General features: G+C 36.3%; 1 pseudogene; it reads left to right on the top strand.

Annotated features, from left to right (window-relative positions):
* Window positions 1–5,720: 5,720 nt before the first annotated feature.
* Window positions 5,721–5,838, top strand: LOC141523171 (U6 spliceosomal RNA; annotated as a pseudogene).
* The last annotated feature ends 417 nt before the right edge of the window (window positions 5,839–6,255 follow it).

Here is a 6,255-nt window from a genome sequence, read left to right as displayed (position 1 = left end):
TGGGGCAGCTAGGTGACACAGTGGATAGAGCACTGGTCCTGGAGTCAGGAGGACCTGAGTTCAAATACAGTCTCAGACACTTGATAATTACCTGTGTGACCTTGGGCAAGTCACTTAACCCTGTTGCCTTGCAAAAAACAAACAAACAAAAAAAGAGATCATCCACTTTTCCTTTAGCTTTCTACTGGCACTGCACTGGCAAAATGCCTGGCAAAAAAGCACAAAACAGATCTTTAATAAATGTTTTTTAATTGATAGCAATCTTTGTTTGGTCTCAGAACCATATACAATGATCTATAATAACTCTGAGGCTGGCTGGCCCTGTGAAGATTCCTAAACTGATTCAGGGATATAAATGCACTCCCATTCAACAATACCATATAAGAACACTTCCAATCCTCATAGTAGTAGAATGTATAATTTATGGCCAAAGCCAATTCCAGAAATACTGAATGAAATGAGGCTCTGAGCCTGGCATGCTGAAGAGAGCACATGATGGCAGAAAGATCAAGTGATAAGGAGATAGTAAGAGTCACAGAACTATGACATAGTCCTAAGCACTTGGCCAGTTGATCCTTAAAATAACAGCAATATCAATCAGCTGCTGTCCTCCCCATCCTTGAAGAATAGCCTCCCCACCAGCTCATAAACAAAATGTAATAGGATCATAGAATTTGAGAGTTGGGAATGTCCTAGAAATCAATCAGTTCAAATATTTCATTTTGCAAATGATCCAAAGACCAGAGAAGTCATAGTATCATAAGATCATAGATTTAGAGCTAGAAGGAATCTTTGAGATAAAGTCAAATTTTATATACATATATATATATATATAGTCAAATTTTATTTTACAAATAAGGAAACTGAGATCCAAGAAGTTAAGTGACTTGCTCAAAATCACACAGGCAGTTACTGACAAGAGTATTTAATCTTAGATCCTTCTATGACTCCAGGTTTTTTTCTGTAATTGTGTGTGTGTGTGTGTGTGTGTGTAACTCGCTCAAACAGACTAATGAAAAAAAAGTCAAGCTAAATTATTAAAAAGTTTGAATTGTAAGATATTTTATTAAAACTACTTTCCATGAAGGAATTCAAACAAATCAGAAGTCCTGATAGAACAGAAGTTCTATTTAACAAAAGGACGAAAATAGTTAATAATCAACATTAAATTCATAATAAATTTGTTAATTTAAAATATTTGAATTTTTCAGACACATGGTCTCCTTTTAGAGGCTTCAACTCAGAGGGCAGATCAAACTGTTCATACCTTATGAGAATTTTGGCTCAGTTTGTATATTTTGCTATATATCACTTGATTTGCCTCCTTACCTTTGAATATGGAATCTGTTCTTATAAGACCATATGGAATCTAAGTTGGTAAGCCTCATTTTGCAGAGAATAACCCAAATAGGATGAACATTTCTTTTATCTTTCAACTTGAGGGGCAGGGGTGAGTTGTAATGAGGTCATAAAATCAAAACACATTTGCAATTTATACAATTACTGGTCTTAATGATAGGAGAAAAGTGTACTTCTAATTCTACACCCCTATGTACATAACTTCACATAGCACTTTGTACATATCTTACATACTTAAAATGCATTATTCTGTATATCTCCCTTAAGGTAGGATATGGGGTTTTTTGTTTGTTTTTAAATCTCTAACACTGTGTCTTCCATATAGTAAACATTTCTCTGAAGTTTCTACCATTTTCACATACATTAGTGTTTCATGGCAAAGAAGCTTTACACAAAATTTTCAAGTCATTTAAGTTTGTCCTTGGTGGGGCTTTCCATAAGATTTTCTGCATTCTTCCCTCCATACCCTACCTCTACATTCCAGTGCCCCCTCCAAACCCCTCACATCCATTTGTTCATTCATTTCTCTTCTAACACTACCTATTCTTTATGATCAGTCATTTATACCTTATCTAAATTAAGTACTAAAAAATGTTCCAAATGTGTCACTCTCTCTCTCTCTCTCTCTCTCTCTCTCTCTCTATCTATCTATCTATCTCTCCCTCCCTCCCTCCCTCTCTCTCTCTCTCTCCCTCTCTCTCTTTCTCTTTCTCCCTTTTATATTTACATCTTAAACCTGATTTCTAACCTTATCAGGAAAAATTGTCTCTTAAAGGAATCTAAGGCATTAAAGAACAGGTTGGAAGGGACTTTGGAGAGCTCAAATTACAATACCTATGCTGTGTACTTGTGATGTCCTGTCATTTCTTTACCTATCTACTGTCCCAATTACTTTAGGATTTCCTTCCTAATCTTTCTATTAACATAATTCTTAGTTCTGGTTCATTTCATTGCCATTTTTTTTTAGGTTTTTTGGCAAGGCAAATGGGGTTAAGTGGCTTGCCCAAGGCCACACAGCTAGGTAATTATTAAGTGTCTGAGACCAGATTTGAACCCAGGTATTCCTGACTCCAAGGCCGGTGCTTTATCCACTACGCCACCTAGCCGCCCCTCATTGCCATTTTTAACTCCCCAAATCTCATCCATCAAACTCTATGACTCCATCCTTGAACTTTGGAGACCCCTAGCCTTAATGATATAAATCTCTCTCCCCTGTGATAATCAATGGTACTGTCTTTCTGTTGCATTCTTTTTTGGTTCTCTATATGTTGTATAGGAAATGCTGGGATTTTTCTATAACACTGCCTGCCCTTTCAGGTATCAAGTTAATTGTTTCATTTTGCTGTTTGAATGTCTTTATCTAGCTGTATGGTAAGAGCCAAGATTGCAGGAAGTGTAACAATGTAGTTGTTGGTATGGTGCCTAGCATGAGATTACTTGAAAGAGCCAGAGAATAAATGCTTTTTAGGTATGACAATAGTTTCTGTCTGACAATAGCAAAAAAAATTGACTTTATAAAGTGGTTCTGGGCTATGCAGACCTCCAAAGCTCATATATCATCCTTTCAACAAATAAATATTTATTGGATACTTTGCTATGTATAAAGTATTGTTTGCTAGATATTGGAGAGCAATAGTGTAAAAATCAAATAAAAATAGGGGCCACTAAACCATACACAAAGGATCCTTATGGGTCACACATTGCCTTGGTTTTAAAAGGTTATTTTATCTATGTTATATTGTATTTTTATTTATTTTGTTAAATATTTACAAATTATATTTTATTCTGGTTTATTCAGTTCACACTTAGGAGTGTTGCAAGCACTGGAATGTAAGACATAATTGTCCTATCAGGGATGTTAATCTAATCAGTCAGTCCTTCATACAAACTTGCTCAAAGAATTTCCTTGAAATTTCCAAGTATCGGGACAGCTAGGTGGCACAGTGGATAGAGCACCCAGCCCTGGAGTCAGGAGGACCTGAGTCCAAATCTGGCCTCAGACACTTAATAATTACCTAGCTGTGTGACTTTGGGCAAGTCACTTATCCCATTGCCCTGCAAAAAAAAAATTTCCAAATATCATTGAGTTTATAGGCAGCTTCTCTATATGCATTTAATCCAGAGCCAGAACATATGACAGTTTTGAGTGGGGTAAACAGCAGTAAACAAATGTTAGGGGAAGGAGGTCTATGGGCATAGCTCTTGGGATACCTCAGGGCTGCCACTAAGGAGACTACTGTCTGGGAAATGCAGAGCTAGGTGGGTCAAGTGTAGAGGAATTCTCTGAAAGATCCTGACACTGGGGAGGAGCAGAATTGGGTAGAAAGACTGGGGGGAGAAGAGAACATATTTATCTGGAATTTGTTTATTTTAATGATTTACTTTGTTTTATTTGTGTATATGCAAGGGGGGAGGGGTGCAAAATGGAGTTAAATGACTTGCCTAAGATCATACAGCTAGGAGGTTAAGTGTCTGAGGCTGAATTTGAACTCAAGTATTGCTAACTGCAGGGCCAGTGTGTTATCTCCACTGCACCACCTTTAACAGTTTTCTAGTCAGATGAAAATTCGGTTGTTTCTAGGCTGAAGAAGGGTAGCAGGTGCTATTGATATCCTCTTCATTTCAGCATCTTGGGACAAAGCTCAAATCCTTCTGATCTAATTATTATTCTGATCACAAAGAGGTTCATTTCCCCTACAAAGTAGACTTTTAATTTTTAAAACTTCTTCCTTGCTCATCCATTTCATGATCTATTAGTCAACTGGCTATATTGATTGAGAGCCTTTTAGATCTCACCCTACAAAGTCCTTTTCTAGTCTCTGAATGATGTCTTTAAACTTCTTAACCTACAGATCAAAGCTATCTTGCCTTGCTTCAAGGTTATTTTTATACCAATGTATCCCTCTTTCATCTGAAGTCCTCTAGCACTTACCATTAAAACTTTACAATTTAGCACTGTATTATTTTATATTAGTTTTCCCCAATCATTTTTTTCTGTGTATTGTCTTCTTTATTAGTCTGTGAACTCTGACAGGGAGTTTATACTTCTCTTATCTTCCTTCCTACTCTACCCCTGCCATTCAACATAGCTCTTTAGGATGGTAGATGCTCAATGAGTATTTGATTAATTGTTTGGTTTAACATCTGGTTTTGAATCATCTATTGAGTTCCTTCATAAGTAAGATCATGATCTCTAAATGAATTTTAATGATCTGTTTTCTTGTTTATATATATATATATATATATATATGGCTACAGGCTGACTCTCCTTGGAGAATATACAAAAGATGGTTCAGATTTTTACTTTTGTGGGCAATAATCCACCTTCTCTCTTTCTGTGTTCTATGTTCCTTCAATCCTTATTGTCTTTCTGGTTTTCACCTGGGACATCTTGTCTGTCCCATATAGTGAAAGTCACAATATTATCTTTTTTTATTCAGTTACAAACCAACTGTGCTTTAGTTGGAAACTAATCCTTTTCTAAATCTTCTTCCCTTCTTCCTTTACACCATGTATTTCTTGATATTTCCTTATCTTTTGGATTTTTCTGATGTACCCAATTCAGTTCCTCCAGCATCATCCCTGGTTCCTAATTTTTAAAAAAAAATGCTTTACAATTTCAAAAAATGAGAAAGGAGGGGGGGGGGAGAGAGAGAGAGAGAGAGAGAGAGAGAGAGAGAGAGAGAGAGAGAGAGAGAGAGAGAGAGAATTTGAGAGGGCTAAGAAACTTAAATGAACTACTTCTCCCAAATGCAACTTTTGAGATTTAGAGGGTGAGTATGTACTGAATGAATGAATGAATGAATGAATGAAAAATAATTTACAAACTACTTACTATGTGCCAAATACTAAGCACCAGTACCCCAAAAACAAAAGTGAGATCTCTTTTGTCAAGTAGTTTGCATTCTAAAGGGGAAGGCAACACAAAGGAGCAATGAACAAAGAATGGTGTTTTGGTCAGGAAAGACATAGGAATGCAGAGTAAAGTTATGGGGAAACTAATTAATATCACTTTCTAGAAATGGTAGTGTTTATTTGATTTCTGTACTCAGAGTTGGAGGGGAGAAACAGGAAGGTAAGAAGGATGAGCAGGAGGTAGCAAACATCAAGATGGGCAGAGAACAGCATTGTGCTCAGGTCCACACCAAACTAGATATTAAGAAACTTTCACCAATCAGGTTCTCAAAGCAGGAGAAGATGTTGGAGTCAGAATAGTATTAAGGTATTTGGAGGGCTACGTGCTGGTGTATTATATAGAGATAGAGTGATTTTTAAAATGCTCAAGAGGTTCAGTGCTGAGAGCTACCAAAAGAGGTATAAATATGTATCTTCAGTGTCTGTCCACATGAATATAAAATTCAGTCCTCGCTTTGGTTGTACATATACTAAAATTGGAATGATACAGAAAAGATTAGGCATGACCCCTGCATAATTCATAAAATTTACAATTATGACATTAAAAGCTGGGAGCATATATTAGAGGCCAGGAGTTGGTTCCCAGGACTTAGTTATATCTTTTGTCTATCATTCTATAATTGGAGCTCCCATTGTAAACTCAACACAAATTTTCATTGAACTTATGACCCATATTTCATTTCTAGGCCCTTTCCAGTTCTTCTGTCATCTATTTACAGGCCATAAGTGGTTATTAAAAACACACACCCATGTATATATTCAAGTAATATATACTTTGGGTCAACTGAATTATATAAGAAACATATTTTCCAAGTTATTAAATTAAAACTAATAGAAGGGAGAGAGATATGGGTTTAATTGTTAGCAGTTGGCATGACAACTTGATTTCTAGAGAGCAAAAAGAAATGAGTTCACATAGTCAGAGACTCTGACAAGTTCAAGGCCAGTGCTTTGCCTGTAAATCTAGTTGCCAAGGTGATG

This window comes from Macrotis lagotis, chromosome 4, assembly GCF_037893015.1.
Source record: "Macrotis lagotis isolate mMagLag1 chromosome 4, bilby.v1.9.chrom.fasta, whole genome shotgun sequence".
Classification (NCBI taxonomy): domain Eukaryota; kingdom Metazoa; phylum Chordata; class Mammalia; order Peramelemorphia; family Peramelidae; genus Macrotis; species Macrotis lagotis.
This window is presented reverse-complemented; position numbering and strand designations above follow the sequence as displayed.